This window comes from Pinus tabuliformis, chromosome X (genome assembly GCF_031772625.1).
Source record: "Pinus tabuliformis cultivar Carrire ecotype Pingquan chromosome X, CPIR1, whole genome shotgun sequence".
NCBI classification, from domain to species: domain Eukaryota; kingdom Viridiplantae; phylum Streptophyta; class Pinopsida; order Pinales; family Pinaceae; genus Pinus; species Pinus tabuliformis.
In genome coordinates, this window is record NC_142308.1 from 1,694,857,628 (window position 1) to 1,694,870,805 (window position 13,178).

General features: G+C 38.4%; 2 non-coding genes across 2 annotated transcripts; both read left to right on the forward strand.

The window, feature by feature from the left end:
- Positions 1 to 1,731: 1,731 nt before the first annotated feature.
- On the forward strand, positions 1,732 to 1,812 carry TRNAL-AAG (transfer RNA leucine (anticodon AAG)). Its single transcript has one exon. It is a non-coding gene; the product is annotated as a tRNA-Leu (tRNA).
- Positions 1,813 to 1,882: 70 nt separating this feature from the next.
- On the forward strand, positions 1,883 to 1,966 carry TRNAL-CAA (transfer RNA leucine (anticodon CAA)). The gene has a single exon. It is a non-coding gene; the product is annotated as a tRNA-Leu (tRNA).
- The last annotated feature ends 11,212 nt before the right edge of the window (positions 1,967 to 13,178 follow it).

A 13,178-nucleotide genomic window follows, 5' to 3' on the forward strand; every position in this document is an offset into this window, starting at 1 on the left:
TAAGGCAAGAAGTCTTGAAGTGATGGGACAATTAGCTGCCAATTGCAACAAACAATAAGGATTTCCATCAAGTGAAATTTTGTTTATCAGTATCAGGACTTTGGTGTCAGTATTGTGTTTGACTAGTAGAGTTCCAACTGCTCTAGGTTCCACAAAAAAACAATGTTGGTCAGAAGTTCTCAGCGTATTGGTTTTTCAGTAATAAACAAGGGAGTGGTTGTTGAGAGAGGTCACGGTTCCAAAAGTCAAAGTTTCGTCGGGGACTCAGCCATAAGGATCGATCTCGTATCATTAATAGAAAAACTACATAGGCAAGAAAAGGCACAAAGATAGATCCAAATAGAGAAAAGAGTGTGCACAAAGTTTAAACATAAATAGGCAGTTAGAGGATAATGTAGTGATTAGAGAATATGACAAAGCATATATGCCATTATCAATCATGAATGAGGTGAGCACATGCATAAGAAGTGTATAAGCACATGGAGAGCATAAGTGTGAAGTGGATATGCAAATTGTGTGAGGGAAAGGAGATATGTAGAGATTTGGTCCATGTAAGAGATAGAACTAAAAGCACAAAGACAAAGCATTGGTAGATTTGAGAGAAAACATGCAAACAAAGTGTGTGCAATTAAGAAGTGGGAGATCTAGGCCAATAAAGAGTGTATAGAGCATAACGTTGTGCTATGCAGCGTGGTAGAACACTGACATTCAACCAAAAAGAGAAGGCCAATGCTAGAAAGAAAAGAAAAGAAGAAGATATGAATTAAAGGTTGGTGTTTGTATAAGAATTAGAGAAGGTGCCTCTGGAACAAGTCTAAAAATGTGATAAAATAAAGATTTAGAAAGTGAAAGGAATTGAATCAAGAGATCTAAATGGAATTGGTGTCTCTTGCAAGTTGTAGCTTTCAAATATGAGGGGGTTAATGTCTCCAACAAGTTGGTGCTTGCAAAGTTTGTGGGGGTTGCTACCTCCATCAAGTTGGTTCTTGTAAAATTAGAGGGGATTGGTATCTCCTTTATGTTGGAGCCTACAAAAATTGTAAAAATAAGTTAGTGACTATTTAAATCAAATAATCAAATTAAAATTTATAATTTTTTTCCGAATAAATTCATATGTACATATCTTGTATTCTATGCTCTTATATAACTAGTATAATATATTTTGTGATTAAATATTTTAAATAATATATAATTATATTTACTAATTAACCGTTAAAATAATTGTTAATCCACCGCATTTAATATATTCTGTGAATTTATTATATCATATTAATCTTTCTTTATTACAAATATTCTTTATATATACTTAAAACAATAATCCTTACTTTTGTAATTCATTTTTTTGTTTTAAATTTAGTATACTAATCTATTTTTACAATTTAAATAAACACATCTTTAGTGATACGTTTTATTTGGTAGAAATATTAGTTTTATTATAAGTACACTAATCATGGAAGTTCCCATACAATTTTTTATGTTGCTTTATGCTACTTTGGTGTATCAATAAGAAAAGGTTAACGTATCGGGACGTTATGGTTCTAAGTGTTATTCATTGGATCAATTACCGTTTTTGGAGTTGGGCCATATACAGGAGCATGGATTTTTCAAGTTTTATATATTTACGAAAATGGCAGTTGCGAGAACTGGAATATAGTGTGTAGATTAAAATTAATTAGTATTATAATTATTTATTCTACTGAGATTTCTACATTAAAAATCTGGGGCATATATGTTGAGATGGCCGAGTTGGTCTAAGGCGCCATATTAAGGTTCTGGTTCGAAAGGGCGTGGGTTCAAATCCCACTCTCAACAACTTATTAAGTTGTGTGTGTTCCCAGAACAAGTACTAGTAAAGTGATAATTTTAAATGTTATACATAGTTGTCAGGATGGCCGAGTGGTCTAAGGCGCCAGACTCAAGTTCTGGTCTTCGAAAGAGGGCGTGGGTTCAAATCCCACTTCTGACAAAACAAATTGGATTGCCGACTAAAATCCTATTTTACTTACTGCGAAGATGACGTCTGCTCTTTTGCTTTCGTCATGTTTTCTGGTGTGATTCTCGCTGAGGGTGCCAGAGGTCCTGGGTTCAACCCAAGGAATGCTCCGTAATATGCTAATGTTTGCTCTTTTTCTTCGATGTACGCCATAGCTAAGGCCACATGATATGGAGAGCTGGAGATCAAAGATTGAGAAGCCTGTGTCAAACAAGAATGAAGGTCCGCTGTTCCCAAGGAAATACATAAGACTGCCATACTACCTAAAAACAAAGATGATGTCTGTAAATTATATTTAGCACTCCTAAATACTTGTAAAAAATTTGCAGAGTTCGAAGATCTGTCATTATTATCTCGACTACCACATGCATTTAACTGAATTTGATAAGTATAAGCCATTTGGATTTCTTAAATAATTGTAAAACTTATCGAGAAATTTTCATGATGTTAACTACCAATGCACTCAACTACCACATGCATTTAACTGAATTTGATAAGTCATTTAGATATCTTAAATACTTGTAACACTTGTACGCAGAACTTAGGCGAAAATCACATTAGGAAAGATCTTTGTCGACGCGTTTCGAACCAATTAGTGTGGTTCATCGTCAGGACAAGTTGAAGAAACAGATCCAGCGACGCAATTTAAATAGTATGAGCAGAGACCCCCAACGGCTAATTTTGACTATGGGACAGAGTTAAAAAGTCAAATTAATAATATAGTTATATTTGATGACCATTCTTTTAAAATATATAAGATTTTTATATAAATAAAATAATTTAATAGGTGTTAATGTTACTAGTTAGTTAAAAGATTAATAAAAGATATAAGTTATAAGAAATACTATAATACAATATACATAGGGTATAGAATAATAGTTAGTAAGAATAAAATAAAAAGGAAAAAATAATAAAAATATAAATGAACCAAGCTAGTAAGGGTAAAAGTTAGTTGGTTCATTTATATTTTTATTATTTTTTCCTTTTTATTTTATTCTCACTAACTATTATTCTATACCCTATGTATATTGTATTATAGTATTTCTTATAACTTATATTTTTTATTAATCTTTTAACTAACTAGTAACATTAACACATATTAAATTATTTTATTTATATAAAAATCTTATATATTTTAAAAGAATGGTCATCAAATATACCTATATTATTAATTTGACTTTTTAACTCTGGTCCCATAGTCAAAATTAGCCGTTGGATAAGATAGCCATTGGGGGTCTCTGCTCATACTATTTAAATTGCATCGCTGGATCTGTTTCTTCAACTTGTCCTGACGATGAACCACACTAGTTGGTTCGAAACGCGTCGACAAAGGTCTTTCCTAATGTGATTTTCGCCGAAGTTCTGCTTACAACTATTATGGATCACAAAAGCCTCAATTCATTACTTATAACACTTTTTGAGAATGTTTCATGATGTTAACTACCCAAGCACTTAAGAGAGCGAGCTAAGTAATGATGCTCATAGCTTTTTATGATCTCAATTTCCATCCAGAGTGGCAACCAACTTACCCGAAACCTCTTTCTAGCTTTTCGTTAGTTAGTCCATAATCTTTATTATTTTTTATTAATAGCAAAAATGATTACATTGAGTACATATAGTTAACATTGGACCAAAAGAACTGACCTAGGAGATCATGCCTCCAACCAGGTATGACATACTAAGCACCTTTTCTACCTGATTACATATGTGAAAAGATCTCTTTTGATATCAGACATTAGAGGTGTTTAAGGGTTTTTCTTTTTCCCCTTTTTCCTACAGAAATCTACCCATCCTACAGATTTATCAGTTACAACCGAGGATAATGCCATATCCTTGTTTTTCAGAGAAAGTTCCATCGTTATCACCTCCTCAGAGTGCGAGATATCCTTATCACTATTTGAATGATCAGACTCATGAGGTCATTTCTGCCCACTGGTTGTTGTGACGACTAATGCTGATGAATTTTCATTCTCCACAATCAGATAATTATTTTCCACTGTGTGCAGAGGCATATAACCCGTAGGATGCATAGGATCTTGCGAAGCCAAAGAATCAGGAAATGTCTTTTCCTGTTGAGGGTCGCCCTTCTTATTATTTGTCACATTCTTGACGTTTGAAGCTACCTTTTGATCATGCCATCCATAGTTGGGTTTTCGTAGCTTCAGGGTCCTAACCCCCCTTTAGAGACAGGGAATGCACTCTGAAGATGCCCAGATTGTTGACAAGATCTGCATCTAAAAGCTGTGTTTTCATAGTCTAGAGGCTGATGGTGTTCCTTGTCATTCCATTTTAGGATGATTTTATCTGAGAGACCTGCACTTAAATCTAGTTCAACACAGATGCAAACAAATGAGATGAACCCATTAGCTAGTCTCTCACTGTCTATTTTGACAAAGCGTCCAATGGCGTTTTCAATAGCTTTAAGGGAATCTGACCAAATCCACTGGAGGGGTAAGTTTGGGAGTCTTACCCAAATCAGAGGGCCCAGACTCTTCATGGAGAGCAGGTTGAACTCTGGAAACCATTGCTGAATGGAGAGTCCTGTACAACCCAAAACCAGGGACCCTGGTCAAAAACCGTTTGTCGATCTTTAAGATCCTTGAAGATGACAACAAAATAACCTTTGGAACAAACTAACATTTCTAAGTTCTACGTCCAATTTTGAAAAACCCAGTTCCCGAGGGCAGAAGTCGAGGGCCAAAATCCATTAAAACGACATATGACTACATGTTGACCATAAAAAAAAATCTTTGACTAGGTGAAAAGTGCATTCATCTGGAGCATTGGAGCTTCCAATGAATGTCCAACCACAAAGGCCCAACTAACAAGGCCCTTTGAGGGTTGGGAGCTAGAGCCTAAAATGAAAACTTCTTTAAATGAGAGAGGTTTTGGGGCAGAGGATGCCCCATTTCCTTTGACACTTCATCGCAGTGCGATGATGAGGAAGATAGAGGTATCCTTCTTGATGCCATAATCCCTTAGAGCGTTCTCCAAATTTAATTGCCTCCCCTCATAAAGGAGTCTCATACACCCCTCTAGAATATCGTTCAACTTACAAATTATGTCGGCAAGTGAAGATTCAACCTCCCATTCACAAGCCATGAGGCACACAGATTTTCCAGATAGGGTTTTAACAAATATTGGAAATTTATGGACCTCGAAATCACCATTACCATTCGACCACTAAATGGCATTATGATTTGGAACCAAAGGAACATTATTAGAAGTTGTTGATGGTGTTGTACCCACCAACATTCAGGGAATCTCCCTAATATGAAGTCCCAACTAAACCTCACACAGTTTGGCATAGGAGTCCCAACAATGGGTGGTAATGTTATGCCTTGATTGCGAAAATGCACAGAGTGAAGTACAATATCTTTGGGTGAGAGAAAGTGTGTGACCCTGTGGAGAGTCAAGTGCGATACATGAAGGTTCCAATACACGAAGCGAAAAGGAAGTGCACCCCTTGGAAGCATGTAATAATACACAAATTGAAGGAACACGAGCATAATGACATCATAGACTAATATGCAGAATAGTCCACAAGATAAAGTGATGAATTAATACAAAAACACACATTCAACAAGATTCATACAAATTCCAATGAAATAGTTCATAAGCATAAGCATAAGTTAAATAACATACATTGCAAATACGACAAGAATAGTCCTACTATATTCACAACATATGCATGAAGCGTATTGGCTCTAATTTTATTATTATAAGTGAAAGTTCCATTCATACATACACCATTGATGGACCACTAGCCCCAATAGTGGAACATTAAAGTCAAGAACACCTACTCCTCTAAAGAAGTATACTCACTCTACGCTACGGAGAAGCCAAGGCTCTTCACAATACTCTCAAACTCCTTCTAAGCCTAAGCCTAGCCAAAAACTTGGCTCCCAAAAGCCCCTTACATGAGTTATGAGATTCTATTTATAACAAGAGGGGGGTGACTCTTCAACACCCTTTTGTGACCTTTGGACTACCCTCATGGCTCTTCAACTGCTTTACAAAAATGACTCATTACATTACATGATGACTCTTCATATTCCAATATTGGCACTTGGAATTTCAATTACAATATAATTACAAATAATATGACATTTTACATGTGTACCCATATTAGACAAAATAGGGTAGAGACAACTTGACAACCTAATAAGACACAACACTATGATGCTTGTGTTTCATAGAAATCTAGCTTAGAAACCTCCACTTCCTGCTTCTTGGTCGCATATTGGTGTTGAACTTGATACTTTGTGATGATGTCCCCAAATGCGTAACGGTGTCTAGCTGGAAGTAGAATCTAGCCTCCATGGAATCTGAGTACAATGTCTTGGAACCAAATTCAAGTTCGTTCTGAAGCATGAGCAACATTGTTCTAATTTGGACATGAACATCAATGTAATTTTGCATGTTCTGTTTGTTCAGCTCTAAATCCTTCTTGGTGGAAATATGTCTCAGCTGCTCCAAGAACTCTTTGATCTCCTTCTGGACTTGGTTCTTGGGTTTGGCTTTGGTGAGTGAACCGACTGATGGGATTTGGTGTGTTCTCACCAAGACATACAAACTAATGAACAATCGTACATGAGGCCTGAATGCTACCAATAAATGAGGTGAGTTGCTTGTTGTTATAAATCAACATTCGAACTTTTGCTTTCTTCATCTCTACCTGTGGCTTCATTTTCTTCACTAAGTCAAGCGGTGACCCTTTGTATCACATTGTCCACTCTTGCACATAAGTAATGGCAGCTTGTATGTTCTTGAAACTTTTAACAAACTCTTTGCTCTGCTGCTGTAAGCCATGCAAACGAACAACTGTTTTATGTACGGTGACAAACCCCTCATAAAGCTTCTGCATGGTTTCTCCGAGTGTTGATACTTCAACAAGTATTGTTGCTCTCATCTCCTCCAAGTGAACCTATGTAGAAACTGCATTTTGTTCTACTACACGTAGTTGTTCTACCTCTTGCCTAGCTATCACACGTAATGAGTCGATCTTGCGGACAAGATAGACCTTCCTAGAATCTAACGATATCTAGTGACAAGCAAGCCAATAAAAAACTATCTTTCTCTAAATATGCATTTATAAACAAAGGCAAACAAGTGTTTAAGCCTACCTTGGGTCCAATGCAAGTTTGTGGAAGCCTCGCTCCTTTGATCCATATGAGCTACCTTGTTGCGAATCTGCAAACACAAACAAGCAAACAAATTAAATAGCACCTGAAAAGCCAATATCATAAAGCATACTTAACATGATGATCAAGGAATTCATGAAACAAATGACATAGGACAATTTGTTGAGAAAAATGAATCTGATTGTATTAATTCAAATCAAAGAAGAACTTTACAACCTACGCCTTGATGCTGTACAAGCTCCTCCCAGGGTCCAACAAGAAGTCTCCTCTACTTTGACAAGTTTCACTCTCTTCCCAATGAAGCCAAAAAGGTATGTGATCTCTCCTCTCAAGCTTAACTAGGAAGTCTCAATTCCACCAACATTTACCCTCAAAATTGTTCAGCTTCTAACCTCCCTAGCAACCAGCCCAATGCCTTAATTTATAGTGCAATGGAGGGAAGTTACTAGGTCCTCCTTCAAAGGGATAAAGTCCTCCTTCAAAGGGATAGCTCCTCTCATCAAGGGATTAGCTCCTTCTCTTTTGGGATGCATGAACCACCTAAGAGCAACCAATCCACGTCAAAATTCCTTCTAGAATCATCTAGAATTAAAACAAAGTGAGTTTTTTAGAATAAACTTGTGCCTTTTTTACTTTCACAGGGGTCCGCACCCACTCCTTTAGGGATAGAGCGGGCAGGTCCGAAGTTTTTGTGAACAGAGGGTGCGGGACCGCAGGCAACAGTGAGAGAAAGTGCAGAACCAGAGCTTTGTTGATTTTCAATGTCTTTCTCCCATTTTCAAAGCTTGACTTGAAAAGTTGAGGTCTGCAACTTGCTTATGAGGACAGTACAAGTGATGATAGATCCATACTGACTGCAAATAATCATGGTGACGATATTTTTGTGTAACAGATTGCCCCCTAAAGTGCGAAGTCTGTAGTAGATGAGGATTTCATTTATCATTTAAGAAGAGTGAAGTACTTTATCATTTCGAGGATCATCTTGTGGAGAGCCCGGTCGGAACCTGTAAAAACATTCAATGCAAGATATATATATGAGATCATATCATCACTGAGGTAGGCATTCCCATGCTCAGATCAAAACCGACATAGAAAACTAACTACTGCTCTGATATAGGAATGATCTTGTAATACATCACAAGTATAGACACATGTAGACACAGTATGGATGCAGCCATCTGTTTATGAATAGTCCACAATATAATGAATACAAAATTCCTCGTAGCCTGGATTGCGGAAACTAGATCCAGGGTCTTCATTTCTACTTCCCGAAACAATACGATTCTATCCATGCGAATGAATGTGTTGAAGTCGAACATGGTAGAAACCACTTGATTACCAGTCAATGATGTAAACTGTTAACAAGTGTGAGAGAAACCACCAGTGATGTCAATGGCTCTCAAAGTACCCAGTACAATCCATGAGATGTGAATAGATGTGTTGATGTCGAACATGTCATGGAATCCTTTGATCGAAGGTCAATGATGCAACCTGTCGTCAAAGGCGAGAAACCTGCCATTAAGGCATGTAGATCCCAAGGTACTGATGATTTCTAGATAATGAGCTGAAGTCGATAGAAAGCGATCCGTCATAGGCAAGCCCACAACACGAAATCATAGATCAAGTTGAAGAAATCTAGTTGCAAGGACTGACTCAGGTATGGTCAAGATGGATGACAGATATCTTGCAAATGAATGGCTTTATTGGCAGTGACCTCTTGAACACATAACGACACAACAGATGGTTTGGTGACAATTGACCCAAAGTTAATACCCAGAAATCGACTGAAGACTTTCAATGTGGTTTGATCAACTATTAGGCAAAGGATTTCCCAACCCAGGTGAATAAATGTGTCGTTTTCAAGAGTGGTTACAAAGTATGACAAACAGGATCATTTTTCTCTCTTTTCCCCCACCATTTCTGGCAAGTACCTCTTTATTTTTGACAAGCTTGAGGAGGATAACATTTGCTTGATTATAAGCTCATCCTTCGGATGAGTCCAACTTAGTTTAAATTCGAACCCTAAGAAGGAGTGGTTCGTTCCGGTTTGTAATTGAACAGGTCCTTTACTGTGGAATTTTAACGAGTCCAGTATAGGAGAAACTCGGCGTTTTTCAATTTTAGAGAGTCTGAAAAACTTAAAAAGACTCTAGGGTTGACCTTTTTCGTAAATTTGTGTCTCCCAAGCCCGAAAAAGTATAAAATAATACTTGAGAGAACCACTTGATCTTTCGACCAAAGAGTAATTTTCGTAATTAGTGCCCCTGATCCGAAAAAGTAAAAAAGCGATCAACGACACGTCGTTTTATAACCAATATCGAATTTGAAACGACAAAAATCTGGCAATCTTTTCATGTTTTTACGGTCAGAAAAAGAGCTGTATGTGGACCGTCCTTTTAGTTCCGTTTTAACGAGTTTAAAAAGAAAAACTCGGCGACCTTTTCATGTTTTAGGAGTCAGAAAAGAGCTTAAAGGTGACTCTAAATGTTTTTTCGTCGAAAATGATCGATTTCGCCTGAACAATCCGTTATCCTGAACAAAAATTGCAAACATTACTCATACCTGTTTGAGATGGATAAAAATGCTGCAAAAATTACCTTTCTAAAGTGAAACATAAACAAATTTACAATTCATTTATTCAAAAAACTTATAAAAAGGGCTTTCGTCAATTCATTTTTACCGTTTAAGATTTGGGTGAGAAAATAGTGCTTTTGTTCAGAAACTTCCCGTGAAGATTGCGGAAAATCCATCCGTCAGAATCGAACGTCGTCTCCTCCAGGTAATCCACATCATCCTACTCTTCAATTTCAACCATTTCAATTTGTGTTTTAGGGTTTTATTTCATTTTTTAGAGGGTTTTTAGGCTAGAAACCTGCGCGTGGGGGCCCGCAGGCATAACACTGGCAGCCTGCGGACCCCGACTTTTTCTCAATGGGGAAAAAGTCAGGGGTCTGCACCTTCCATGAAGGCAAGGTGCGGACCCACGCACTGTCTCTAATAGAGAGGGTGCGGACCCCGCAGCAAGGGTTCTTAACCTAAAAATTCTCAAAATTGACCCAAACAACTTAATTTTTTGCATTCTAATTTGCCTTTTTGTTGGATTTAGAGTGTACATCATGCTTGATTGGAAAGAACGGGAGCATGAGGATGTGGATCTTGCCACGTTGAATCACCAACCTTCGATCGATGCATTGAAGGCATGCGACTTTTACAAATTCTGGGCCATACCTGGCATGAGGGCCCAGGTGGACTTCTTGCAGTGGCTAGTAGACAGGTGGAGCATACAGGACCAGTGCTTCTTCATTGGTGGCCACCAACTCGAAATTGAGCTGGCAGACATATACTTTTTGACTAGTTTGCCTAAGAGAGGTGAAGACTTGACTCTATTCGGGACTAGGCCAGGTGGCCAGTCTGTCAATAGCCTCCGGCTAGAGTTCTGCAATAGCCAGGCTAGAGACAAAGGGATAGAGATTAAAACCATATCCCGTCCTAAACTCATGGTGATCGCATTTACTGTTACCAGACTTTGCGGGAGTGCCGCACTACACACTGCCACCGGATCCCAGATGCAGATGGCAGTTGACTACTTTCGAGGCACCATCTTCAACTGGTGCGATGCTGTGTTGGCTAATGTAAAAGGCCAACTGACCAGAGCCAAGAATGGATAACTGAAGACCTTTGGTTATGGGGCTTTGGTTGTGAGCTTTGGTCTGAAGAGGGTCCCAATGTTGGTCCCGCAGCACCTTACTGTTGGAGCTGGGCTTCCTTGAGAGCCCAAATTGATGCAATGGGTTGCAGTTATGGCCCGTCATCCTGATGAGGGGATAGAGGTCATTCGATTCAAACCTGAGTATTTCCATTGGTTGGAAAACCAGGTTTTTGCTGTTCAGGACTTCCCTTACGCTGGGGTAGATTTTCGCGGTGACCCAGACATGGCTCTTCCACCAGGAGAGCAATGGGATGATTCAGGTAAAATCATTTTCAACATTTTCCTATTTTAATTTTTTTTTTGTTTTTATGTCGTCCCAAAACTGATAGTAAAAGTTTCAATGTAGATGTGGGTCCACAGCGACCAGCCACTCTCCGGCCTTACGAGAGGAAACAACCAGCTGCAGCGGCGCCAGCCCCACAGGATGAATTAGCAGAGACCTTGGCCGAGTTGGAGAGTCATCTAGAGCGCTTGACAGGGGACATTCCAGAGACCGGCATAGATGACATTCCTCGTCGACTACAGCGCTATGTGATTGGGGTCCCATGACCTTTTAGGAGGTTCCTTTGTAAGGTGGCCCGTACAGTGGTTTCTTATCGAGATCATCACCAGTGATAGGATGATTGCCTATTGTAGACACATATGACATTTTTGCTTTTTGTACTTATCATTTTTGCCGATCATAAGGTGTTTTTCAACCTATGATCGAGGACGATGTATATTTTGACACACTCCTATATATATCACTATTACCGGCTTATCTTGTAAATCATGTTATGGAATGCTTTTAAATTTAGATGTATGATTATTGCAAATGTCTACTTAACATTCGAGAAGCAATTGCATCTGCTAATGTATTTAAAGATCTTGGAATATGCTGATATTCAATATAATCAAATTCACGTTCCAAGAGACGCACTCTCAAAAATAATCTCAATAACACTGGATTTCTAATGGCATACACTCTATTAAGCTGTAATACAACGAGTTCAGAATCTAACCTCACTATCAAACTCCGAATCCCAAATGAAATAGATTCAGATAATAACTCAATCACTGCGCTATACTCGGAAATGTTGTTCGTTGTTTGACCGAGGCTTACCCCATGCATAGATACCAACTCGTCAGAGGGCGAATAGATAACCCAAGCTACGGAAGAAATGTTCCGTGTATTATGACAAGCACCATCAGTGAAACCAATGTATGTTTGGAGAGGCATTGACATCTGCAATATCAAGAGTAAAACCAAGATAAGCAGGAATAATGACGAAAAACACTCTCTAATCTAAGCGCACTTTTTAAACTAAAACACACCAGCTAGAAAGAAAACTATCATAGCTAAAAATCTCCATACCCATTCTTTAAGCATAATACCTTTTCAGGTAAAGACCATTTCTGGGTTTACCTAAAGAGTCCCCGTCAAAGTCTACCAATTCATAGGCCCCTTTTGCTAGCTTTCGCTTGACAACATAGGGACCATGCCACATAGGAACGAATTTTCCAGTGCCTAATTTATCATTAGCTTGATCGTACAATAAGACTAGATCTCCTTCCGAAAAATTTCGAGGGGTCACATTTCGATCATACTGAGCTTTAATACGTTTTGCATGAGTTTCGATCGCCAATGCAACATCACATCGATTCTCATCTAATTGAGCCAAGTATAACAAACAATTTTCCTCTTCGGAAGTGGCTGGAAGTAACTCGATGGCCATTTGCAATGACGGGATTTCGCATTCAATGGGTAACACAGCTTCCAGACCATAAACTAGTTGGAAAGGAGTGAACCCTGTTGATGTTTTTACTGAGGTTCGATACGCCCAAAGCACTGAAAATAACATGTTATGCCAATTCAACCGATGGATCCCAATGATTCGTCGGATCATGATGACTAAAACTTTGTTGATGAATTCAACCAGACCATTAGCTTGTGGATAATAAGGAGTTGAACTATCGTGACGCAAGCCAAGCTGGCCTGTAAGTTCGGTCATCATAACGTTTCGAAAATGACGCCCATGATCAGTGATAATCGCTTGTGGAACACCAAACCTAGCAATTATATGATTTAACATGAAAATTGTAGCTATTTTGCCGTCTGCCTCAAATGTAGGCATTGGTAAAATAATCTACCGCAAGGATGATATACGCATGCCCCCCGGCCGAGTGAGGGTTACATGTAATAAAATCGATACCCCATTTGGCAAAAGGACCAACGACAATTATAGGGTGGAGAGGATCATGTGGAGCGTGCATATTTCGATCAAAAATTTGGCAGTTGTGGCATTTTCGGACCACGTTAATACAATCTTTAAACAAAGACGGCCAGAAGTAG